Below are 26,692 nucleotides of genomic sequence, written 5' to 3'. Positions count from 1 at the left end.
ACAGTAAAATTTACCTCCAGCATGAAGTGTAGAGAACCTTCCACTTCACTGCCCATGTCCAACTGCCATTCTCTTTTTCTTCAACCACTCACAGTTTTTCAAATGTACCATCCATCGCTCAACCCCATTTTCTCATTACTATACTCTTGAAACTTCTTACTGGCATTTGTACTCAGTATTCCACCTAAGTGTCCTGTGGATAAATCTGAATGCCTTTTCTGAGTTCTTGACCTTCTCGATCTATATTTCACACTCCTGAGTTGACCCTGCAACCCAGGAATTCTCTTCTTTGGCTTGGGGGGTCCTTCTTGATCATTTTCCCCAATTTCTAGCTTTTCTTTATTGGTCTTGTTTCTCCTCTCCACAGGAAATAACCCTCATGTCTTGATTTTATCCAGTATTTTTTCTGATTCACTTGTACTTACCTATTTTGATTGTTTACACTTAATCTTCTGTATTTCATTTCAGTAACTTAATATTTCCCACCCTGTGGGTCAGATACCTACAGAACTTGGTATTTGAAAACAGACCTCATCATGCTTATCCCCCAGCTCCCATTTTCCTTTTAAATAGGCATTATTGCTTAGCTTCTTTATCCTGAATAGACTTACTGCCCTTCATGTATGTATGTTTGTTCTTTTTAAGTGGCCTCCATACCCAGGGTGGGGCTCAAACTCATGACGGCGATATCATGAGTCCTGTGCTCTACTGACTGAGCCAGCCAGGTGCCCTGTCTTTCCTATTTCTTATCGCCATCTTAGTGTTGTCTTTGTCTTTTTCTGCCCTACACTCTACATTCCAGTTCTTAGTTTTCTCCGTGAGGCTGGATCTTTCACATTTCTCCCATCCCCTTGTAGCCTTCTGCAGATCATATATTCTGATGCCCAGGTGATTGTAATTTCATCCTTCCAAGATTTCGAGAAATTTCAAGAAATTTCAAGATTTCATTGCTTTCAAGATCTCCCTCCCCATGCTTCTAAGGTGATTCTCCTTAGAATCCATTTTTAGTCCAGAACACTTGGCAGATAATTCCTATCAGAGCACTAGTGTTCCAAGTTCTACCATTATTTTGCCCTTCATGCTTAATCTGCCTCTGCCTCATTTTCTGGCATATTCAGCTCGACTCATCATGTTCACACTGTTGTCTTACAAGCCCTTGCCTCTGTGCCTTTCTCATGCAGTATCTTTTGTTGAGATTGTTTTTGGCCCCAGCTCTTGTTCATCACTCCCTTCAAGCCTAGCTTCTTTGTATCTTCTGAGTGAGCGCTCCCTGACTTCTCACACTGAGACCTCCCTTGTTCTGTGCTGCCTTAGCACTTATCCTTTGAGTTTGTACTGTCGTCCATGCACTACTAATATGTTGCTTTGTAATTATTTTCTAGCACTCTGTATTGTAGTTCACATTTGTATTTATTTCCAAAATTAAATTGTAAGCTCCTTGAGGGCAGGAATGATGACTTTTACATTTGTATCTCTGCACCCCCCAGTGCCTAGTACAGTGCTGAGCACACAGTAGGTGTTTAATAAATGCTTGTCAAATCATTGTGTGGATTATTTATGGCGTTCTCTACAAAATTTTTAAGCTGTTTTCAAGGTTATATGTCTCTCTTACCACTTTGTATGTACATCTATAACTGCCTATTCCTCAGACTAAGACTAAAAAATCCAACTTCAGGGGCACCTGGGTGGCTCAGTTGGTTAAATATCTGACTTTGGCCCAGATCACGATCTCCACGTCCATGGGATCAAGCTCCACATCCATTGCAGCATCATCAGTGCTCTTCGCTCAGTGGGAAGTCTGGGTCTCCCTTTCCCTCTCCTTTTTGCACACCCCCCCCCCCCGGCTCTCTCCAATAAATAAAACCTTTTAAAAAAAATCTCAACTTTAGGAGAACATATACAAAAACTGAAATATGAAGCTCTCCATTTGTTTAGCCAAACCTATTTGTTCATTGAGGGAGAAAATAATAAGAAACTAGAGATTTCTGTGTTAAAGCTATCATTGCAAAAGTGCTTGAGAATAGGCTTTTATATCTGAGGTTATATCCAGTTGTTCTCAACTGGAGGAAATTGGCAATGTCTGGAGATATTTTTGGTTTTACCATCAGTGGACAGTTGTGATGCTACTGGCGTCCAGCAGATAGAGGCTAGGGATGCTGCTTAACATCCTGCATGCCCAAACAGCCCCCACAACAAAAGAAATGATCTAGCTCTGTATGTTTAATAGTGCCATGAGAAGCCCTGGTCTAGATATATTTAAGATATATAGGAGAAAGAAGAGAGATGAATACCAGCACTGCAGTTAGAAAAAATAACTATGGCAAGCTTTAAAAGAGTCTTGTGTAGATATTTTATAGTATGTAAGATTAGAAAAGAAAAAGCTTTAAATGATGGGAGTTCACAGCATTATACATGTTGGGGTGATGGTAAATCATAAAATGGTTGAGGATGATGTTCCAAGGTTGCTTTCAGCATCAGATCTGCATCCATCATTCTACCAAACAGGTGTTCTAGGACTACAAATCTAGTGCTAGCCTTCCCTATCTTGGTTCATTATGTAGAATCAAAGATAAAACTTCAGCAGGGGGCCTCTAACTTATAACCGATTTAGCTTTGGGGACAACACATAACCTTCACACGGTCCCTTTGGCAATCCCTCTAAACAGGATTAACCACTCCAAGGAAGCTGCAAGCCAGAATGTTAAAGAGTTTGCCAAGTAAAACACATACCCACTTGCCTAAAGTTTTTTTTTTAAGATTTTATTTATTTGACAGACAGAGATCACAAGTAGGCAGAGAGAGAGGAGGAAGCAGGCTCCCTGCTGAGCAGAGAGCCCGATGCGGGGCTCGATCCCAGGACCCTGAGATCATGACCTGAGCTGAAGGCAGAGGCTTTAACCCACTGAGCCACCCAGGCACCCCTTGTATAAAGTTTTTAACAGACAATCTTACATAGGAAGGCAGATACAAAGGAGAAAATGTGATTTCCTATAGTTAAAAAGGTGGGTTTTTAAAAATTTTTTATTTATTTATTTTTTTTAGAAGGAAAATTTTTTTTTTTAAGATTTTATTTATTTATTTGTCAGAGAGAGAGAGAGGGAGAGAGAGCGAGCACAGGCAGACAGAATGGCAGACAGAGGCAGAGGGAGAAGCAGGCTCCCTGATGAGCAAGGAGCCCGATGTGGGACTCGATCCCAGGACGCTGGGATCATGACCTGAGCCGAAGGCAGCTGCTTAACCAACTGAGCCACCCAGGCGTCCCTTTATTTATTTTTTGACAGAGATCACAAGTAGGCAGGGAGAGAGGGGGAAGCAGGCTCCCTGCCTAGAAGAGAGCCCGATGTGGGGCTCGATCCCAGGACCCTGGGTTCATGACCTGAGCTGAAGGCAGAGGCTTTAACCCACTGAGCCACCCAGACACCCCTAAAAAGGTTTTTTAAAGAACATTAATCTTTTGCAGCCCTTTGGCACCTAAACAGATTTGAAAAGGATCAGCTTAAGTTAGACAATTGGTTTCAGTGTGTAAACACACCGAAAAAATGACTGCATTTCTCTGGTGTTTAATTATTCATAGTCCATAGAATGCTAGTCTGGGAAGTGATGTTTGAGACCATTTTCTAACCGATTCTGTAAGTGGTGGTCCAGAGGGGCCATGTGGCTTGCATTGGGTCAACTGTTAAAGTTGGTGGTACAGGTAGAAAGAGACCTGCTACTTTGCCCATTTCCTTTCCAGCTGGTTATACCCTCAAGTCTGACCCTTGCAGTATGTTCTTAATTTGTACTCTGCCATAGAATGGATTCATACTTAGTACCTACAACTGTAATGTTTCATTTTAGGAACTCCTTTTACAAGTTTACAAGTATACAAGTATACTGACTGGTGTCTTGAGTTAAATTCTTACGGAAATAGTTTGAGGGCGTTTGCTGTATTATCACAGTCAAGTTTTAAAAGCCCTGCTCTCCTGGACCTGGTCCCTAATTTAAAACCACAAAGAATCTGCAGCTCTGGTTTTCCGAGCTCCTACAGTCCCGCGTGTCGGTTTTAGGGATCCTGTAGGGCCCACCTGGAGATGTTCCAAAATTCAAGAGTCGTCCGTGCTATACCTTCAAAATCAGAAGCAGAAAGCACCTTCGCGAGAAGTGAGGCACAGGCGCTCCGGGTCGCTAGAGGGCGCTCCGGGTTGCTAGAGGGCCCGCCGGAGTTTTCGGGGGCCGCCCCGGAAGTGCCGGGACTTCCGGTCCGCGTGCGGCGAAATGGCGGACGTTGCTCGGCGGCACCTGCAGGTGTAGCCTACCTTTCCCGGGCGGAGTCCGCGGGGGCCAGGATGTCGGTCTCTCCGGTCGCAAGGCGACGCCCAGGTGCGGCCTGGCCAGAGGGGTTTTCTCGCGTTTCGGGGCTGCTCCCTCTTGGGGTAAGCCTGGACTTCCCTATGACCTCCCGAGGTTTATTGAGTCCCAACACCGTTCCCTCTTCGTAGACCCTCAGCTCGCCTTTCCAAAGGAAAGGGGGACACGGCGGACGACTCGAAAGGAGTATTTAAGAGCGGCTTCGCTTGCCACTTCTTCTGCCAGGACGTTTCTCTTGAAAGCAGAGCACACCTCTACTTTGGCTTGGCGGGAGATAATCGCCCGTCCCCGAAAGCAGCCACTTTTGCATCCACTCCCGCGCAGAACCGCCTCGCAGCCACCGGTGCTGCTGTTCTCTCCGGGCCCGGGAGTGCTCTGCGATGACGGCGGGGGAGAGTCCGTGGCACAGGCCATGTGGGCTACCCCAGCAGGCGATATGACAGCCTTTCTTAGCAAATTAGCCTCCTATTTGCGTTCTTTTCTCCCATCCTCTCGGTAGTTAGTGTAGCAGCTATGGCAGTCTTTGCTTTTTCTGTGAGTAAAATAGTGTTTCTTTTACAGAAGAAGAGTAACGAAAAAAGAGGCCCTTAAGAGGAATCTTACCAGGGGCACCTGAGTGGCTCAGATGGTTAAGCCTCTGCCTTTGGCCCAGGTCATGATCCCAGCGTCCTGGGATCGAGCCCACAAGGAGCTCCCTGCCCAGTGGGGAGCCTGCTTCTCCCTCTCCCTCTGCTGCTCCCGCGCCCCGCCCCACTTGTGCTCTTCTGTTCTGTCAAATAAATAAAATCTTAAAAAAAAAAAAAAAAAGAGGAATATTACCAAATTGCAGACTCCAAAACTATGTGGCAGAAGTAGAGTTGTTTTTGCTGGTTTCAAGAATTCTGTTACCAGAAAACTCTTGTCTCTGAGCTGGTTCCAGCAGCTCGGTTGACAGTGGCTGAAGCCAGTTTCTGACCGTCGTCAGGACTGAGGCGTGCCAGGCCGGTCTGGGAGAGGAACCAGCAGAAGGGCAAAGGGTGGTTGAGAAAGTGGCTGTGTTGGATGAACCCAGACAGCAGCAGGGGAAGGGAGAGGTATTCATTAAGTTCTCATAAAACTCTTAGTCTCTGAGGCATGTCTTTTTTATTTTTCTTCTATTTTTGAGCATGTAGGTCTAAACCCGTGATTGTGGCCAAATCACTTAATCTCTCTGTGCCTCCATTTGCTCAAATGTAAATGAGGATGATAAAAGCACCTGCCTAGAATTGTTATCAAGATTATAGGGACAGAAGTAGTATCTAGATATTGGTTGTCATTATTTTTCTCCGTAACTCCCTGGGATGAGCCTGCTCTCTTGATTCATTTGTTTATACAATGATTCATTCAAATTTCATGTGTTTAATTTTTTTCCAGGTCCCAGGTCTTGCACACATTTAAGAAGTAATGTTGCAAGAAATACCAGCTCGAGGAGCAAAGGAAGAATCACTGTCTCTCAAGCTCCTACCCAAGAATACAGCATTGAAATATCAACCATAGGGACCCTTTACCCCACAGGAGGGTTGTAAGTGTTAAAACTGACATTCTGTGGTCTTCTGAAGGCTCTGGAAGTGAGGGACCTGGGGAGATTTTTTTTTTTAACTTATTTAACAAGATCAGGATAAGTGTGTTGTTATGAATTCTCAGCAGAGTCTGATTCAAAGTGAGGGTGGAGCGAGAAGTAGGGCACCCAGCTCACAGCTGTCATTTCCACAGTATGTTATTGTTCAAGAATTCCATGTTTGCTGCCTGTTGTCTGAGCCATAAGTTGTGTATATGTTTCCCATTTTTTACTTATTTTTCTTTGAGTCTGCTTAAGGTGGTTTTGTTTCTTTTACCTTGCAGGAATTTTGGTTCTCTGTATGGAAGAGATATATACCAGATGCCCCATTTTCCTATGGTACTTTTTATAGTTTACATTTGTAACACAACTTCAATTTATTTGGATTATTTACCTGTGTATAGACCAAGGAAGGAATCCAGTTTAACATTTTTCCAGTTGATTACATTGTTCTTGCCATGCATTTATTGAGGACTCTACTCATGTTTTTCTTACTCATTTAGTACCTTTGTTCAGTGCTAAATTTCTGCCTCTGATTCCATCTATTTCTGGACTTTCTATTCTGTGCCATTTGTCTCACTCGCCAGTATGACACTCTCCCACTGAGGCTTTATAATCTGTTTAAGATAATTTAGAACAAATGTTCCTTCATTGCCCTTTTTTTTTTGTTTTTAAGATTTTATTTATTTACTTGACAGACAGAGATCACAAGTCGGCAGAGAGGCAGGCAGAGAGAGAGGAGGAAGCAGGCTCCCCACAGAGCAAAGATCCTGATGTGGGGCTCAATCCCAGGACTCTGGGATCATGACATGAGGCGAAGGCAGAGGCTTTAACCCACTTAGCCACCCAGGTGCCCCCATTGCCCTCCTTTTTCACAGTTTTTCCAGAGAGTCTTGCTTGTTTACTTATCTATGTGAATGTTAAAATCTACTTCTAAAAAAGTTGGTATTTTTATCGGAATAGTGTTTATAAATTAAGAAGTAGTTTCTGAGTGCTGATTGGAAGGATTTGGGACTGCAATAGATAATAGGTTCAGATTTCATCTCTGCTGTTTGATTAGTTGTCCAACCTCGAAAAATCTGTCTGCTTCTAAGTTTTCTTATATTTGAGAGAAGGACTGTAACGTCATCTTTGCAGGATTAAAGGAGATAAGAGGTGTGTACCAGGGAGCTGTTACTTAGAGGAACATGATACAACAGTGTCAGTGAGAGATGGTTTAGCTCCTAAGCCACAAAGGATAGTGTCCACGTGACAACAAACCTGTGTCAGATTTGTGTGGAAACCTCCATACCCCACCGCACAACAGGAGCAAGGCAGCCAGATGCTTTAAAAAATACACATTTGGGGGCACCTGGATGGCTCAGTTGTTGAGCGTCTGCCTTCAGCTCAGGTCATGATCCCAGGGTCCGGGGATCGAGCCCCAAAATGGGCTCCCTGCTCAGTGGGGAGCCTGCTTCTCCCTCTCCCACTTCCCCTGCTTGTGTTCCCTCTCTCGCTGTGTCTCTCTCTGTCAAATAAATAAATAAAATCTTTTAAAAAAATACATGTTTATATAAAGAAACATTCAAAGTCACAACAAACTAATAAAAATGCTTACTGCTTGGGTGGTAAACTGAGGAGGATCGTGGTGGAAACAAGACTTTCTAATTGTCTTTTTAGAGCATTTTGACTTTCCAATGGGTATATTAGCCTATTCAAAAACACACTCATTTTTTAAATTTTTATTTTTTTTAATTCCAGCTAATTAACATACAGTATTATAATAGTTTCAGGTGTATAAGATTGAGTCCACGATTCTGTACATCTTCAGGTGCTCATCATGACAAATGCACTCTTTAATCCCCATCACCTGTTTAACCCATCTCCCCACCCCCTCCTCTGGTAACCATCATTGTGTTCTCTGTAATAAAGAGTCTGTTTCTCAATTTGTCTCTCTCTTATCTTCCCTTTGTTTTATATTTCTTAACTTCCACATATGAGTGAAATCATATGGTATTTGTCTTTCTCTCCACTTCTCTAGTTCCATCCATGAAGTTGCAATTGGCGATTTTTTTTTTAAAGACTTTATTTATTTGAGAGAGAGAGAGAGATCACAAGTAGGCAGAGAGGCAGGCGGAGAGAGAGAGGGGAGGAAGCAGGCTGCCTGCGGAGCAGAGAGCCCGACTCGGGGCTCGGTCCCAGGACCCTGGGATCATGACCTGAGCTGAAGGCAGAGGCTTTAACCCACTGAGCCACCCAGGCGCCCCTGCAATTGGCGAGATTTTGTTCATCTTCTGGCTGAGTAATATTCCATTGTGTATATATACACACCATTTCTTCTTTACCCATTCGTCAGTCAGTGGCCATTTGGGCTCCATACTCTGGCTGTTGGAGATGGTGCTGCAGTAAACATCGGGGTGCATGTATCTCTTTGACTCAGTGTTTTTGTATTCTCCAGGTAAATACCTAGCAGTGCGATTTCTGGGTCATAGGGGAGCTCTATTTTCAACTTGATGAGGAACCTCCATACTGTTTTCCAGAGTGGCTGCACCACCAGCAGTGTAGGAGGGTTCCCCTTTCTCTGTATCCTCATTAACCTTTGTTGTTTCCTGACTTGTTAATTTTAGCCGTTCTGACTGGTGTGAGGTGGTATCTCATTGTGGTTTTGATTTGCATTTCCCTGATGATGAGTGATGTTCAGCATCTTTTTTTTTTTCTTTTTTAAGATTTATTTGTTTATTTTAGAACGAGAGCACAAGGAGGAGGGGCAGCGGGAGAGAGAATCTAAAGCAAAATCCACACTGAGCCAGGAGCCCAAACCAGGGTTCAATATTATGACACTGAGATCAGGACCTGAACCAAAACCAAGAGTCAGACCCTTAACAGACTGCACCACCCCAGAGCCCTTGAGCATCTTTTCATGTGTCTGTTGGCCACATATGTATCTTTTTTTTTTTCCAGTTCTAATTTTTTTTTAAGATTTCATGTATTCAAGGGAGAGAGCAGGAACTGGGGAGTGGGGGAGGCAAAGGGAGAAGGAGAAGGAGACTTCCCACTGAGCAGGGGGCCCGATGCAGGGCTTAACCCCAGGACCCTGAGATCATGACCTGAGTCAAAGGCAGAGGCTTAACCCACTGAGCCACCCAAGCACCCCAAGGCCACATGTATATCTTTGGACAAATGTCTGTTCGTGTCTTCTGTCCATTTTTTTAATTGGATTATTTTGTTGCTGTTGTGTAAATTCTCTAGAGATTGTGGTTACTAGCTGTTTATCTGACATGGCATTTGCAAATATATTCTCCCATTCCATGGCTTGCCTTTTAGCTTTGTAGATTGCTTCCTTTGCTGTGCAGAAGCTTTTTGCTTTGATGTAGTCCCAATAGTTTATTTTTGCTTTTGTTTCCCTTGCCTCAGGAAACATATCTAGTAAGAAGTAGTTACTGCCAATGTCAAAGAAGTTACTGCCTGTGTTCTCCTCTAGGCTTTTGACAGTTTCCTATCTCACATTTAGGGCTTTCGTCCATTTTGAATTTATTTTTGTGTGCAGTGTAAGGAAGTGGTCCAGTTTCATTCTTTTGCATGTGGCTCTCCAATTTTCCCAACATCATTTGTTGAAGAGATTATCTTTTTCCCACTGGATATTCTTTCCTGCTGTGTCAAAGATTAGTTGTCCGCATAGGTATGGGTCCATTTCTGGGTTTTCTGTTCTGTTTCATTGACTGTGTGTCTATTTTCTTGATGACTACAGCTCTGTGATATAACTTGAAGCCTGGAATTGTGACGCCTCCAGCTTTGCTTTGCTTTTCAAGATTGCTTTTAGTGTTGGGGGTCTTTTGTGGTCCCATACAAACTTAAGAATAGTTTGTTCTGTTTCTGTGGAAATGCTGTTGGTTTTTTGATAGGGATTACATTAAATGTGTAGATTGGGGCCGCCCAGGTGGCTCAGTGGGTTACACCTCTGTCTTCGGCTCAGGTCATGATCCCAGGGTCCTGGGATCAAGGCCCACATCGGGCTCTCTGCTCAGCAGGGAGCCTGCTTCCCCCCACCCCACCCCCCGCCTGCCTCTCTGCCTACTTGTGAGCTCTCTCTGTCAAATAAATAGATACTTTAAAAAAAAAAAATGTGTAGATTGCTTTGGGCAATATAGACTTTTTTTTTTAAAAGATTTTATTTATTTGACAGAAAGAGCCAGAGAGCACAAGCTGGGGGGTGGGGGTGGCAGGACGGGTAGGTAATGGCACAGGGAGAGGGAGAAGCAGGCTGCCCTCCAAGCGGGGAGCCCAATGTGGGGCTCAGTTCCAGGCCTCTGGTATCATGACCTGAGCCAGAGGCAGATGCTTAACCGACTGAGCTACCCAGGCGCCCCTGTAGTCTAGACACTTTAACAATATTTGTTATTCTAATCCGTGGGCAGGGAATATCTTTCCATTTCTTTGTGTTGCATAGACAATTTTTTTTTAAGATTTTATTTATTTATTTGACACAGAGAGAGAGGGAGGGAGACAGCAAGCACAAACAGGAGGAGCTGCAGGCAGGGGAGAAGCAGGCTCCCCGTAGAGCAGGGAGCCTGATGTGGGGCTGAATCCCAGGACCCTGGGATCATGACATGAGCCAAAGGCAGATGCTAGCGACTGAGCCACCCAGGTGCCCCATAGACAAATATTTTTTTAATTTAATTTAATTTTTTTCATTGTTCTAAGTTTCATTGTTTATGCACCACACCCAGTGCTCTATGTAATACGTGCCCTCCTTAATACCCACCACCAGGCTCACCTAACCCCCACTCCCCTCCCCTCCAAAACCTTCAGTTTGTTTCTCAGAGTCCACAGTCTCTCATGGTTCATCTCCACTCTGATTTCCCCCAGTTCACTTATCCTTTCCTTCTCCTAATGTCCTCCGTGTTATTCCTTATGCATAGTCAAATTTTTTGAAGTTTAGTTTTATTTTTTTAAAGATTTTACTTATTTGAGAGAGATAGAGAGAGCATAAGCAGGGGGCAGAGGGAGAAGCAGACTCCCCGCTGGGTATGGACCTGATGCATGACTCAATCCTGGGACCCTGGGATCATGACCTGAGCCAAAGGCAGATACTTAACCCACTTAGCCACTCAGGTGCCCCTTAAGATTATTTATTTATTTATTTATTTTATTTATTTTTTTTTAAAGATTTTATTTATTTGACAAAAAGAGGGATCACAAGTAGGCAGAGAAGCAGGCAGAGAGAGAGGGGGAAGCAGGCTCCCCGCCGAGCAGAGAGCCGGATATGGGGCTCGATCCCAGGACCCTGGGATCATGACCCGAGCTGAAGGCAGAGGCTTTAACCCACTGAGCCACCCAGGCGCCCCAAGATTATTTATTTATTTTAAGTAATCTCTACACTCAACATGACCCCAAGATCAAGTCTCATGCTCTTGTGACTGAGCCAGCCAGGCTCCTGGCATAGACAGATTTTTAAATAAAATTTTCAGAATAGTTTCTGGACACTCTAGACATTTTAGAGTTACAGAAAGATTGTGAAGATAGTACAGAGAGTTCCTATATACACCACACTCAGTTTCCCCTATTATTAATGCTTTACATTAATAATAGGGGAAATATTGAACCATTGTTGATTATTATTAAAATCCATACTTTATTCACATGTTAGTCATTTTTTAGCTACTGTCCTTTTTCTGTTCCAGGATCCCATGTAGGATCTATATTATTTTTAATCGTCTCATCTCACATCTCCTCAGGCTCTTCTTGGGTGTGACAGTTTCTCAGACTTGACTTGTCTTTGAGGATCTTGACAGTTTTGAGGAGTGCACTTTTTTTGTAGAATGCCACTCATTTGGGATTTGACTGGTGTTTCTCACTATTTTACTGATGTTACAGGTTTGGGAGAGGAAGACCCCAAAGATGAAGTGCCATTCTCATCATATCAAGAGCATATGCTGTCCACTTATTACTCTTGAGACGTAAAACAATTTGTAAAATGGAAAGGAGCAGAGAGGATATAATATGTGTAATTTGAGTATGCAGCAAAACTTCTACCAAGTTTGGAGACAGAATTGGGTTTGTTCCCAGGGGATAAGAGAATGGTGACAATCCACCAGGCTTCCGCACCTTGGTCTGAGCTGTCAAGATGGAAAGGGCTGAAGGAGCCCCATTCTGTGGAGAGATGAGGGGTCTGTTCTGTCACAATTCCATGGGAGACGGAGCGTCCCCCGTGCCAGGTGCTGTCCCAGCAGCAGCAGCTACAGCAGTAGCGTAGCAAGAGGCAGAGCTGCTTTTACCCCGTGTTTCTCTTATAGCCCGAATCACGTGGACTTTGTGAATGGTAAAAACACAGCTGTCAATGATGTTACTGTCACTTTCCCAAACTTACTATCAGTTGAATTTCCGCCTCTTTTGCCTTCTCTATTTGAATACTTCTTCATCTGCTCTACTGTTCACAAATCTCTTCAATTCCTGTCCTGTGTCCCAATTTAGCTAAATATGATAGAAAGTCTCTGTAAGTAGGAACTATGTATTATTTTTATATTCACTTATATTCCGGATTCTGTGCTTTAGGTACCTTTATAAAGGGTAGAATTTAAATAGACGTTTGAGTCAGATGTTCATTCTGTTAGTTTTGTGATATGTTACGACGTACAGACTAAATAAAACATCTGATCTGACTGTCATACAAGTGGTGTGTCCTGGGTTAATCAAACATGTTTGAGAGTTCTAAGTAAGTCTGTATCCTGTCTTATTGCTTTAGCAGCAGGGAATAAATACGATTTGAAAGTCTGTTTGTTATTATTTCAGGAATCAAGGCCAGTGGTATGAATAAGGTGGCAATTCTGAAGGGAAGATTTTTGTAAGGATGGACCCACACCAGCAGATCGCCAGCATATATAATAGGGATACATTACAGATTCCCGAGTATGAAAAAACTTCCCAGTGTACAAACCAGGTACAAAAGCATGAGGACAGGCCCACAGAAGGAAGACGGCACACATGTAGTGAATGTGGAAAGAAGTTTGCTCAGAGCTCAGGCCTTGTTCGACATCGGAGAATCCACACTGGAGAGAAACCCTATGAGTGTGATCACTGTGGAAAAGCCTTCAGTGTGCGCTCAACCCTCACAGTGCATGAAAGAACCCACACCGGCGAGAAGCCCTATACTTGTAATGAGTGCAGGAAAGGCTTCAGTGTGAGGGCACACCTGATCATCCACCAGAGAATCCACAATGGGGAGAAACCCTATGAGTGTAATGAGTGTGGCAAAGCCTTTAGTATGAGCTCAGACCTTATCAAGCATCAGAGAATACACTCTGGTGAAAAGCCCTATGAGTGTGTCGAGTGTGGGAAAGCCTTCAGCGTGAGCTCAGCCCTCATCAAACATCAGAGAATCCACACAGGAGAGAAGCCGTATGAGTGTAAGGAGTGTGGGAAGGCCTTCTACGTGAACTCCGCCCTTATCAATCATCAGAGGATTCACTCTGGAGAAAAGCCCTATGAGTGTGGAGAATGCAGGAAAGCCTTCAGCCAGATCTCCACCCTCATCCATCACCAGAGAATCCACACTGGAGAGAAGCCGTATGAGTGTGAGGAGTGTGGGAAAGCCTTCCGTGGGAGTTCTAATCTTACTAAACACCAGAAAATACATGCCAAAGGAAAGTGTCCACAGTGATTTATATGGTGAAGATATTCCAAAGGCCTTTTTTTTTAAATCAGAATTTAACACCAAAAGGAGGGTATGGTAAAAATTTAATTGATACTTGGTCCCTCAGAATATTGAAGAAGTGAGAAGTCAGTGGAAATAACTCCAGAATGGTAACTAAAGTTCTAAAATCACATCTGCTTCTGAGATTGCCACTTTACAACTCATAAGGTAAAGCCATTTAAACATATACCATAATGTAGTTTACTTTGGCTTAGTAAGAGCAGACGTCAGTAATTCAACCACTGTCTTTGTTTTTCTCATGTACAAGCCTTTGTTATTGTTGCTACTAGTATCATGGGTAAAACCGATTAAGTTTTGAAATTGGAAGTTGTGTTGATTGGTGGGACAGGAACCACATATTTTCGTTGTATCTGGAAATACTAACCAATTGATTTTCCTTCCTTTGCCTTGGAGGTACCTCTGTTCTCTCAGGAGTAATTAGATAGGTGTGTTAGTAACTTCCTCGGCAGAAGATAGACTGCCTCTTTTTAGGTAGGAATCCAGTCAATAATTCTTCAGGGTCATTCTTTCTTCACCAGCGAAGTCCCAGGCCTTTCGACTTACTGATCCGATAAGCCCCCTAAACTTGACTGAGCTTCCTGAACCAAAACAAACAAAACAAAAACAAAAAGCCTCTAGACGCATCAGGTGCTCCAAACCCTTATATTTGGTGTTCCTCAGAGTGCGGTATGGCATCTGCAGATTCAGGAGGTGTGAGGATGGACAGACTCAGGCACTGTTGTTGAGCTGAGTTGGCATTGGTTGTAGGGTGACTTTCAAGGATCTGTTTGAGTGACTCCTTGAAGCTTGATGCCTGCTAACAACACGGAGTGTGGTGGACTCGAGAAGTGGTAGGAAGTGATTTCTAACTCCTGGGTAACAGGCCTGAAATTCTTTTGATCCTTGAAGCTAAATCACGTGAGGTTGAAGATGAACACCAAATTAATAGAACTTGCAGATTGCTTTGGTCCACAGTGTAGACAGGCAGAAGGAAACATTCTCTGAGAAGGTGAAATGCTGTTCACTCCTCAGAGTGGGATGACTGTGCTGTACAGGAATGCGCAGTTTCCAGAATTTCTCGTCGGCCCTTCCGGCCACTCAGCCCATAGATACGCTGGGTTCCATGAAGCTTTGTACCAGCTTGTGCTGCCAAGCACTGAAGTCTGAGATGCATATGGAAAAGCATGTCACGGAGTCTCCGATTCTGAGGTAGTGCTTACCCCTCTGCTCAGGTAGCTGTAGGCATGGACACAGGGGCTGAACACAGAGAAGGTCATGCTTATGGTGCTCAAATTGAGACAGGACCTCTCCTGGGGCATGGGGCACGCAAGAGGGAGTAAGGTACATACTTAGAGGCAGAAATTGAGGGCCTCGGCAAAACCCTAGGAAGTTGTCTTTGCTATGCTGGATTGAGAGTGTGAATTCCTCTGCCCTTCTTCTTGCTGCCTTTTGACAGTTGAAGGAGACTGGTTGCTCCTTGCTGCGCCCTAGAGAGAGTTCCCTGCCACCCTATTTCTGTATTGTTATCCGTGTTTTTAGTGTTTACCTCTTTGGCCTCAGCTGTCTTGGTTTGTCCCTAGGATGGAGCTTTGCAGGCAGACTCTTCTGGGATCAGCACTGAAGAGATGCCACATCCCACCCCAAACCAGCACAGCTGAATCCCAAGCACTAAGTGGTGAGTATTCTGAAGACTTTGAAGGGGCAGACATTCTGGAGGGGAAAAAAAAAATGTTTTACTGACGAGCATAGTGTTAGGAGATCAGGATTCATGTAACATGGTTACTTCTTATGAGCTCAAATTAAGGTATTAATGATCATCTCTTGTGGGCTGGGCCTTCTGCCAGGCACTAGGAATACAAAGATAAATGAAAAAAGCTCCCTACTCTCCTAGGCCTTAAAGTCTGACTGGGGGACAGGGAGAAGAGAGCAGATGAAAACAGCAATTGCAGTGATAAAGCCACTAGGTTTGTACAAAGGGCTTGGCACTGAAGATGTAACAGCCACTTGTGGAAGGGCTGGTAAGGTCTCAGAGAAGGAAGAAATGTTGGAGGAAGAGGAAAACTCTAGGAAGAGGAAAAGGGACGAAGGAAGGTATACTGGGAATCACATGCTAAAAGGTATGTGTCTGGGGGGGGCCTGGGTGGCTCAGTTGGTTGAGCATCTGCCTTCAGCTCAGGTCATGATCCTGGGGCCCTGGAAACCCCCGAGTCGGTCTCCCTGATCAACAGGGAGTCTGCTTCTCCCTCTCCCTCTGCTCCTCCCCCACTCATGTGCTCTCTCTCTCTCTCAAATAAATAAATATAATCTTTAAAAAAAAGAAAAAGTATGTGTCTGGAGGAAATGAGGGAGGTTTTCCCTGGTTATAGAATACCATAGGGAAATAGTGACAGATCACACTGGAGACAGCTGGGGGCCAGACCATAAGATTCCTTGATATGTATGCTTGAAAGTGTGAAACAGCCTCTCTGGGCTTGTGTTGAAATGCAGTGAGAAGTGCATTTTACCTTGTAACTCTGCCATTGTTGGGAGAGAGCCCTCATTGGGCCTCTCGCACTCCTGCGTGTCCTGCTCTACCTGGGCCGCACTCTGACGCAGGCCACTTGTTTGTGTTGTTTATGCCCCTGAAAGTCTTACGAGATGAGGTCCCATCTCTTGGACACAGATCAGGCAAGCTCACTGTGTGCCTGTTGGTTGTTTGGGGTTCTTTATGGAAAGTTCATGTATAGATTCCTGCACATGTTGTAGGAATTATTTACATATTGTTAATATGAGTCCCTTTCACAGAAAATGCAAATACCCTGTCCAACTCTATGGCTTGCCTTTCAGTTTTCTTAATAATCATGCCTTTTGATGAGCATTAGTTTCTTAAATTAAGTATAGTCCCATTTACCTATCTTTTTCTTAGTGTCTTTTTGTTTGGTATGTCTTTTGAAGAATTCTTTCTCTGCCTTGAGTTCATGAGGTTAATCTATATTTACTCTTTTTTTTCTTACGATTTTATTTTATTTATTTGACAGAGAGAGATCACAAGTAGGCAGAAAGACAGGCAGAGAGAGGAGGAAGGCTCCCCGCCGAGCAGAGGGCCCGATGTGGGGCCCGATCCCAGGACCCCGAGATCATGACCCGAGCCGAAGGCAGAGGCTTAACCCACTGAGCCACCCAGCACCCCTGCTCTTTAAAAGTCTTACAGTTTGGGGGCACCTGGGTGGCTCAGCCAAATAAGGGCCTGCCTTCAGCTCAGGTCATGATCTCAGGGTCCTGGGATGGAGTCCTGCATCAGGCTCCTTGGTCAGTGGGGAGTCTGCTTCTTCCTCTGCCCCTCCCTCCAACTCATGCTCTCTCTCTCTCACTCTCTTCCCCTCAAATAAATAAAATCTTTTTTAAAAAGTCATACAGGGCGCCAGGGTGGCTCAGGGGTTAAACCTCTGCCTTTGGCTCAGGTCATGATCTCAGGGTCTTGGGTCCGAGGCCCACATCAGGCTCTCTGCTCAACAGGGAGTCTGCTTCCCCCTCTCTCTCTGCCGGCCTCTCTGCCTGCTTGTGTTCTCTCTCTCTCTCTCTCTCTCTGTCAAATAAATAAATAAAATTTTAAAAAAAAGGTCATACAGTTTTGCCTTTCCATTTATATCTATAATCCATTTAAAATTGATTTTTAAAAATTTTAATCACATTGTATTTAACATACAGTGTTATATTTGTTCCAGGTATACAGTATAGTGATTCAGCTGAAATTGATTTTATGTATGAATGAGGTACTTAAATTTCATTCTTTTCCCACGTGAATATCCAGTTTATCTTGCATCACTTATAGGAAAGACTGTCTTTTCCCCACTGTTGTACAGTGCTCATTTGTCATCTATCAATAGTCTGTATACGCATAGATCTGTTTCTGGTTCTCTGTTATATTCCATTTGTTTATTTGCCTTTCCTTGCATGAGTACCACTTTTTCCTAATTACTGTACCTTTACATTATGCTTAGGTATTCGGTGGAACCAATCATCTTACCTGAGGAGTCTGGCTCCATTTCTGTGTGTGATTTTTTAGACCTGATTATAGGCTATTAGAAATGCTTTGCCCCTTGTAGGGGTAAGCTGCCATCCCACACTAGACTCGGAGGCACAGCTCGTGCATGCAGTCTGAGTTGCACGCAAGGATTCAGGACTGCCGGGGCAGTGGTGCTCTTGGGCATCTCTGTCCTGCTAGCCCAGGCAGCTCCATCTGGAGGCCCGTCCTGGTGCCTTGCTCAAGCAGCTCTGCCAAGACTCTCTTCTTGGGGTAGAAGGAACTTGAAGACACTTTCCCAGCTCTAACTCAGTATTCAGTACTTTTCCACTCCCAGCCTTTCCCCATCTTCTTCCTCTTGGCCACCAGGTCCATAAAATGACTGGACCCTTTTGTTTAGTGCTCTCTTGGCAATCACACAGTCCCACATGCATGCTGATCCACCTAACCCTCGCCTAGCACTGTTGGTGAGTAGACGGGAACACTGCAGTCACTGGCACTTTCTCTTGTCGAACGTCCTGCTGACAGCAGTGCATAAGCGATGAAAGGCTTAGCTGTTACGTTCCTGTTTGCCTGTGTTAACGGACCACGGCCACACCTGGCAGCTGGCGCAGTGAAGGGCTGTGAGATTGTACAAGTTGGCTTGGGCTACTTATGACCAACTAGATTTGTATTATGTAACCAACACCGCCTCCCTCCCCTGCCCTGCTCTGCTACTGCCCCGAATCTCGGTTACTTACAGCACGAAACATACTCTTGTTTATGTTATGTGTCGGCTGTGGGTCAGTGGCAGCTCTGTGATACATTCTCTCCACTTCAGGATCCAGGCTTGAGGAGGAAAAGAAAAGCAATGGTAGGGCCACACGACGGCTTCTACAGCATATACTCAGGAGGAGGGTGTGTGGTTTCCACTTAGAGTTCATTAGCCAAAGCGGGTCAGATGACCAGCCTTCTTAACTATATGGTGGGGGCAAACTCATTACAAAGATGGCAATGAGTAACTAAGAAAAAAATAATGTAATTTACCTGGAGATAGTATATCTACCATGATGGCCAATGTTTATGGAATGCTGTCTGTGTCAGGGCTTTTTCTGAGTGCCTTATGTATATTTTTTCCTCAACAAAAAACAATGATATGAGATACATACTACTATACTCCCATTTTACAGCTGAAGAAAATGAGGAACAGAGACATTAAAAAACTTGGTCATTCAGCTAGGAAATGATCAAACCAGGAATTGAAACCAGAAGTCTAACCTGACAATCTGTTCTCTTAACAGCTAACTGTAATATGAGTTTTAATATAAAGGTGTTTATGTACCACAGTGGCCTCTAAGAGCCAGTGTAGTACACTGGTAAAATCTTTAAAGGCGAGATCCAAGAGCCCCATGAGATCCAGGAGCCCTTGGTTTCAACCTGTTTTTAACCTCTAAGTAACTCTATTAGACGAGACTCATACCACCTAGCTGGGCCTCAGTGTCTGCATCCTTAAAAATAAAGGAGACAGGCCAAATATTCTCTAAGATTCCTTGCAGCTTTGAGATTTTTATAATCTCTCCAGAAAGAGAGTAAAATGCTTCATAGATGTGATGGCCCCTTTAATCTGTTTTACATGTTATGTTCACAGGAGATCTTGAATAAATATGTCTCCTTCCCAGTACCTTCCTCCGTTTCTACTTCTCCTGCTTTACAGGAGTAAAGTAAAGTGATGTACTCATAGTAGTAGCTTCCATTTATTGAGACCTAGTCTGTGCCAGGTACTTTTTCAAGTTCCTTAGGTTAATTATTTCATTTAAAAATACAGATGCAGGTTGGGCGCCTGGGTGGCTCAGTTGGTTAAGCAACGGACTTTGGCTCAGGTCACGATCCTGGAGTCCCAGGATCAAGTCCCGCATCAGGCTCCCAGCTCCACGGGGAGTCTGCTTCTCCCTCTGATCTTCTCCCCTCTCACACTCTCTCTCACTGTCTCTCTCTCAAGTAAGTAAATCTTAAAAAAAAAAAAAAATACAGATGCTGGGGCACCTGGGTGGCTCAGTCGTTGGGTGTCAGCCTTCGGCTCAGATAATAATCCCAGGGTCCTGGAATCGAGCCCCACATCTGGCTCCCTGCTTAGCGGGAGGCCTGCTTCTCCCTCTCCCACTCCCCCTGCTTGTCTTCACTCTCTCGCTGTGTCTCTCTCTGTCAAGTAAATAAATAAAATCTTTTTTTAAAAAATACAGATGCTACAGAAAAGAAGAAAAGCTGAAGAAAATGCTCTAAACATCCATTTTTGAGAACTTTTAAAACATGGAAAAAGGGACTTCTAGCCTCCAGAACTGTGAGAGAATAACTATCTTTTGTTGGAAGCCAAAAACAAACAAACAAACAAAACACGGGAAAAGGAGCTCCTGATGGCTCAGAGGAGCATGTGACCCTTGATCTTGGAGCCCCATCTTGGGTGTACAGATTACTTTAAAAAATAAAACACACACAGGAAAATAACCCAAAGGAAAAAGAAGAAAATACTAAAGAGCAGAAATTAATGAAAAAGCAAGTATATATCCTTACTTAGAACTTCTACATATAAAAAGTCATGTTTTAGGTGATTTCTCTCTGTAGGCTACTCTCATTTGTTATGTTTGACTTCTTTCTGCCTCTAGGGAAAAAGATGCTAATTTCATGATCAACCTGTTCTTTCAGACGGTGACTCCTGGCCCCTGGCCGTAAACAAGGTTCCATTTCAAAGCAGAGTTTTGCAGAAGTTCATCACCAAGTGAGGGAGGAGCCTCTTTGAAGAATCACAGGTTATATTGCTTCAAGCCAAGCAGAGTATCTCTCTGAGAATGAGACCTAAGGCACTTGGGAGAACTTGCCCTGAAGTTCACTTCTGTCCCTGCTCTGGAAGTGGGAAATTCTCCCTTCACCTTGCGCACAGTTTCAACTTGTAATAAACTAATAAAAGAAGCAGCTGTTTAGTAAAATGAGTGATCTCAAGTGTCTGTCCCTAATAATACAAACCCTGGAACACCAGCAGTCTGCATGCAAGCACCAGCATGTCCAGATCTGAGGAGACCCTACAAGTCATCACAGTCTGGAAGGACCTTCAGTGTAAAGCCAAGTCCCATTTCACTACACAACAGAGAAGCCATCCCGAAGAAGAGTCCCAGCGGAGTAAAGAAGTGTGGCGAAGACCTCAGGTACCAGACTGGTCTTGTCAGATACCAGAGAACTGTTGGGAATACCTTCAGTTTGTAACCGTTCCTTGTGAGCTCAAGTCTCATTAAATATAAGTTCACTTTGGACAGGAGCAAGTAGGGAGGTCTTCATTTAGAAAGAGTGCTTGTTACCACAAAACCCATAAATATAAAAATGTGGGAAGGCCTTCACTAAAATCAGTCTTCTGTATTGGTAAATCCACACCGGAGCAAAACCCTGATGTACGACTGCTCTGGGGACACTTTCAGCATTAGCTCAATTCTTAAAGTGTATCAAAGATGCCATACAGAGAAAAGTTCTGTGAGTGTAAGTGATACGGAAAAGCCTTCATAGTTCGGATCTTACCAAACACTGGTCTGCGTTAGAGAGGAGCCTTATGTGTGGGACGAGTGTGGGAAAACCTTTCAATGAACTTGTCTCTTACCAGACATCAGAGAATACAAAACAAATATAAATGTCAGTTGTGAAATAATGTGGTAAAGGCCCAGGATTTTTTTAAACATAAAACATCACCATTAAGAAAAAACCCAACTGGGGCACCTGGCTGGCTCAGTTGGAAGAGCGTTTGACTCTTGATCTCAGGGTTGTGAGTTCAAGTCCCACACTGGGTGTAGAGATCACTAAAAAAAAAAAGAGAATTGACCCAATTGCATCAGTCACTTTAGCATTTTTTTATGGAATTGAAGACAAGTGTTATTAGAGACTTTGTTAGGTCACTGCATGGGCAGAGTTGAACTGATACATATCTATGGCAGATCTCCATGGGTATTTAACTCTTTTTGGCACAGTTAGCTTTCATTTTCTGTAGTAAAGGTAGAGAATGGGGAGAAGTCTTTATAACTATTCACAGTCTTTGGTGATTGAATCATATATTACATTTTTTAGTTTGGAATTCATGATGCTAATTAAAATAGTTTTTCTACGAGTGATTTTGACATTGATTCCTCTGATGCAACAAGTATACCATTTCTACCATACTTACTCCCTTTTATTTTTATAGTGTTCATAGATCTGGGTGTAAGGGCCTGGTTGGCCAGAGGAAGTCATTTTGTGTTTATGTAGTGAACTTAGATTGACCCTATGCAGTGAACTTAGATTGACCCTGCCCCTCCCAGAGGAACTTACTTGCAAAGCCTAGATACAAGGGCGGGTCAGGCCAGGTGAAAACACCCACAATCAGTGGGGCGCACATATATTTACTGAGGTGAGTTTAAATCCCATTGGCCACCTGTGTGTGGGCGGGGCTCAACCACCCCTATAAAGGTTAGTTTGCAGGGCTGAGGAGTAGGAGAGCCGTGGGAGGAATAGGAGAGCCGTCAGAGCCACCAGTGGCCTAGCTGCCAGCAGCCTCGCCACCACCGAGCCGCAGCCCCGCTGTGAACAGCCTTGCCGCCCCCCAGCCGCGAGCTGCCTTGTCGCCCTGAGCCGCAGCCCCGCCACGAGGGGCTTTGCCGCCCCGAGCCTGGGCCTGGCCGGGAGCGGCCTCGCCACCCGGAACCGTGGCCCCGCCGCGAGGGGCCTTGCCGCCCCGAGCCTGGGCCTGGCCGGGAGCGGCCTCGCCACCCGGAACCGTGGCCCCGCCGCGAGGGGCCTCACCAGAGCGGCGTCCTTCCAGGGAGCGGCCTCGTTGGCGAGTGGCCACATCTGGAGCGGTGGCCTCCTCTGGGGAGCAGCCTTGTCAGAGCAGCATCATGGGGAGCAGAGTCTGTGTCATTGGGGTTGTTGTCCTCCTTGTCATCGTCGCTGTCGTTGTCACCTCTTTGTCGTTGGGAGCGGCCTCGTCCGGGGAGCGGCCTCATCCAGAGTGGCCTCTTCTTGGGAGCGGCCCTGACCGGGGAGCAGCCTCGCCGGAGCAGCTTCTGTCCGGGGAGCGACCTCATCAGCAGTGGCCTCATTCTGGGAGCGGCCTCGTCCAGAGTGGCCTCTTCTTGGGAGAGGCTCCGACCAGGGAGTGGCCTCTTCTGCAGAGCGGCCTCGTCCAGAGCAGCCTCCTCCGGAGCAGCCTTCTTGGGAGTGACCTTGTCGGGGTCATCGTCGTCGTCTCTTCATAAGAGATGGCCCCTACCAGTCAGTTTGGTTTTTGATGCTTGGCGCGAAATAAAGCTTTGTTTGATTTTCGCTTTGTGTCAGTCTCGTTCCTTTGATCACGGACCCTAACACTGGGAAATGCTGCAAATACCTGTGGTTAGGTAAATCATTTCACAGAATTTTCTGTCCCTTTGGGAAGAGAAAAATAGAATTGTCGGTGGGCCATGTGAACTTGTGATTTGCTAAACGACCATATTTACCTTATTTGCTTTTATGTGTCTGATATGTGGAATAGTGAGTGATAGAAGGCTTGGAACGGATTCTCACTGGAGGACTGCTTTAAGGCTTCTGTGTGTAGCTTGTTATCAAGTCAGCCTGAAGAGGGAGCTCTAATAGTTTGTCACAGGATGTGCCCCTTCTCAGGCCTGGTCCACAAGTAATCTTGGGTACTCATTGTGGATTTGTTATGAACTCAGTTCATGGTGCATCATAATCATTGGTCTGTGTGTGGCCTTACTTTTGTTTTTATACATTTTACTTTTATCTCTACCCCCATCCCAATCTCCTGCAGGCACACTTACTTTAAAAACTGGTGTGTTCTATCTCATTTTATGCCATTCTGCTTTTTGAAATCACTTAATTATGAATCCATTAATTAATATATGCAGGTCCAATCCTTTAACTGCTTAGTGCTAGTACAATCCTTTAACTGCTTAGTGCTTACTTAGTCATTTGTTCATTCTTTTAATGAAAGCTCTTTAGGGTTTTAACCAACTTTTGCTCTGAACACCTTTGGGAGTGTTTTTCTGGGGAACATAGGAGCGAAAGTGCTAGGCCACAGGTTATGCACAGTGTAAATCTCAGTAGCATGTAATGGTTCCTGTTCCTTATGAACTAAGGGACCTATCTGGCATCTTTTTATTTATTTATTTAAGATTTTACTTATTTGACAGAGAGACACAGCGAGAGAGGGAACACAAGGAGGGTAAGTGGGAGAGGGAGAAGCAGGCTTCCCACAGAGCAGGGAGCCTAATGTGGGACTCGATCTCAGGACCCTGGGATCATGATCTGAGCCAAAGGCAGATGCTTAATGCCTGAGCCACCGAGGCGCCCCCCTATCTGGCATCTTAACCTGATTGTGATGTCACCTTTTCCACATGGGTTTTCAAGAGCTGCAGACTTCCAAACCAGGTAGGCACCTTCTTATCTGATGGCAGCTTAGGGTGAGCAGAGCTCAAAATAGGAGTAAAATGAAACTTCAACTTCAAAAATAAGACTTGACTTATCAGGATCTGGTGGTGCAAAACTTGATTCTGCTGCTTAAAATGCAGTATGATCATAAGAGCTACATACTAGACCATGCTATGGGTAAAGGGGAAATAAAACCTTTTCTAAGAACATCCCAGAAAGGGAGTGTAGCAGATGCAAAGGTGCTGACATTGGAGGAACAGCTCAGCCAATGAGAAAGAGCAGGAGGAGACAAGGGCAGAGATAAAGAGAGAGGGCCCTAGCAATGAGCTTGTAGGCCAATTTAGAGACCGTGGTTTTTACCCTGAGTGAAATGGAAAGCTTATTGCAGGATTTTGAGCAAAGATGCGGCACGATCTGTCTTAGGCTTTGAAAGGATTCTTCTAGCTGCCTTGTGAAGAGTATACAGGGACAAGAGTGGAAATTGGAACAGTTAGGAGCTATCGAGGTAATCTAGGCAGAAACTTACAGTGACTTGGACAAAGGTGATAAGCAGAGGTGATGAGAAGTGATGGGTCCTGGTTACACATTGAAGGCCACGCCAATGGCCTTCAATGAGAAAACGAATAAAATCAAGGGAAAAGGAAAAGGCAAGAATGAGAAATGGCGTTGAATAACTGGAATAATGGAGTGGCCTTAGTGGTGAGTAATTAATTACCAATTAATTTTTGAACAAGTTAAACTTGGGGTATATATTAGTACCTCCCAGAAATCTTGATGTTTGAGAAAAGAAGAGGAACATTCTTGGCACAGTATGCCTCTCAGCCTAGAGCATCCTTCAGCCACACCTGGCTGAGCCCCAGATGAAAACCTTTTATGATAGGCAGTTCCCCTCTCCCTCCACCCAGATACTCCTAAAGACCAAGGACTTAAAGCAGTACCCACATTTTAGGAAAGATGTAGACTTAAATTGCTGAATGACATGCTGAAGTTGTCTGACTTAAACCTACAGCATGAGATAAACTACCAGCCTCTGAGTTATGACAGATCAGTTCTAACCTCCAAGTCCATGGTTTCTTAGGAAACAGTACCTGCGGTATATTCTCATCTTTTTGAAGAACATTTAATCAAATCAGTTATATGTAAATGTCCTCTTAAGTTAGAATGTTAAAATAGGAGTTGGAACAGAAATCACCTAATAACTATTCACCCTGCAGAAACATGCATCCAGAATTCTGCTTCCAATAATGGCAACAAAGTAATATAGACCTATTCTCCCACTGAGAAGTGAGAATGCTGGGCAAACACCAAAGAACTAATTCAAGAGTAAAATTATGGGCAAGAAGAAAATGTATATTGAAGGAGATTATCTCTTCTTTGGTCGTCTTTTGATTCTGGAAGGGGTACCTAAGAGGGTGAGTTGTAATTTTGATAAGTTCACAGAGGAAAAAAAAATGGATTCTGGAGACTGCCAAGGTGGGGGTTAGTGCTGGTAAATGTGCTCATTCTTGTGTGCGGGATCCCGGATACTGCACTTAAATTATAACCACACACAGGGCTGCTGCTCTGCTCTGAATCTTAATTTATACGGAGTGATTCCACAGTGCCAGTGGCCTCAGGTACCAGGAAATCCTCTCTAAAAGGACATGATACTCTCTTAGCTCTCAAATTATTTTTACAAGCAATTTTTAAAAACCGATTTAAAAACTAGGTAAATGAGAAAACAAATGACACAAAGAAAATCCAAGAGAAGCAAGCAAGCAAAAAGTGTTCCCAAACACATCTGGGGGCCGCCTAGGTGGCTCAGTTGGTTAAGCATCCGCCTTCGGCTCAGGTCAGGATCCCAGGGTCCGGGACAGAGTCCTGCATTGGGCTCCCTGCTCAGCGGGAAGCCTGCTTCTCCCTCTCCTTCTGCTGCTCCTCCTGCGTGTGATCTCTCTCTCTGTCAAATAAATAAATAAAAATTTAAAATATATATAGACAGAGAGAGAGAGAGAGAGAGAGATGCCCAGATCTACCACAGATTTACTACAATGGATCCTACTATTATATTTTTAAATTAGTTATCAAAAGTGCTATTATTGGGGCGCCTGGGTGGCTCAGTGGGTTAAGCCGCTGCCTTCAGCTCAGGTCATGATCCCAGGTCCTGGGTTCAAGCCCCACATCGGGCTTTCTGCTCAGCAGGGAGCCTGCTTCCTCCTCTCTCTCTGCCTGCCTCTCTGCCTGCCTCTCTGCCTACTTGTGATTTCTCTCTGTCAAATAAATAAATAAAATCTTTTAAAAAATAAGTGCTATTATTATAGAACAATACTAGTAGTTTATATTTTAAAAATTCTAGTAATAGAGGACATAAAATGAAAATAAAAGTTCCATTTCCATGAGTTAACCACTGTTAACACTCTTTAATATATACTTTTTTTTTTAAGATTTTTATTTATTTGACAGAGATCACAAGTAGGCAGAGAGGCAGGCAAAGATGGGGGGTTGGAAGCAGGCTCCCCGCCTAGCAGACAGCCCGATGCAGGGCTCAATCCCAGGACCCTGAGAGCATGACCTGAGCTGAGGGCAGAGGCTTAACCCACTGAGCCACCCAGGCACCTCTAATATATACTTCTAAAATCTATGTGTTTTCAAGCCCCTGTCCCTCTTTTAGGTCATATGGTATTATGCTGTGTTGACTTTATTT

General features: G+C 44.3%; 1 protein-coding gene and 1 pseudogene across 2 annotated transcripts in view; one reads left to right on the top strand and one right to left on the bottom strand.

Moving 5' to 3' along the window:
- LOC111162575 overlaps positions 1-15,634 on the top strand; it is an 83,681-nt pseudogene extending 68,047 nt beyond the window's left edge. Inside the window, exon 9 of the transcript XR_002641580.1 lies at positions 12,878-15,634. The product of XR_002641580.1 is annotated as a zinc finger protein 850-like (transcript). The remainder of the gene's footprint in view (positions 1-12,877) is intronic.
- LOC111138601 overlaps positions 1-26,692 on the bottom strand; it is an 896,555-nt gene that overhangs the window by 650,687 nt on the left and 219,176 nt on the right. The gene's annotated exons all lie outside the window — the stretch shown is intronic.

The sequence above is a fragment of the Enhydra lutris genome, unplaced genomic scaffold (genome assembly GCF_002288905.1).
Source record: "Enhydra lutris kenyoni isolate GAN:26980312 unplaced genomic scaffold, ASM228890v2 scaffoldscaffold93, whole genome shotgun sequence".
Classification (NCBI taxonomy): domain Eukaryota; kingdom Metazoa; phylum Chordata; class Mammalia; order Carnivora; family Mustelidae; genus Enhydra; species Enhydra lutris.
This window is presented reverse-complemented; position numbering and strand designations above follow the sequence as displayed.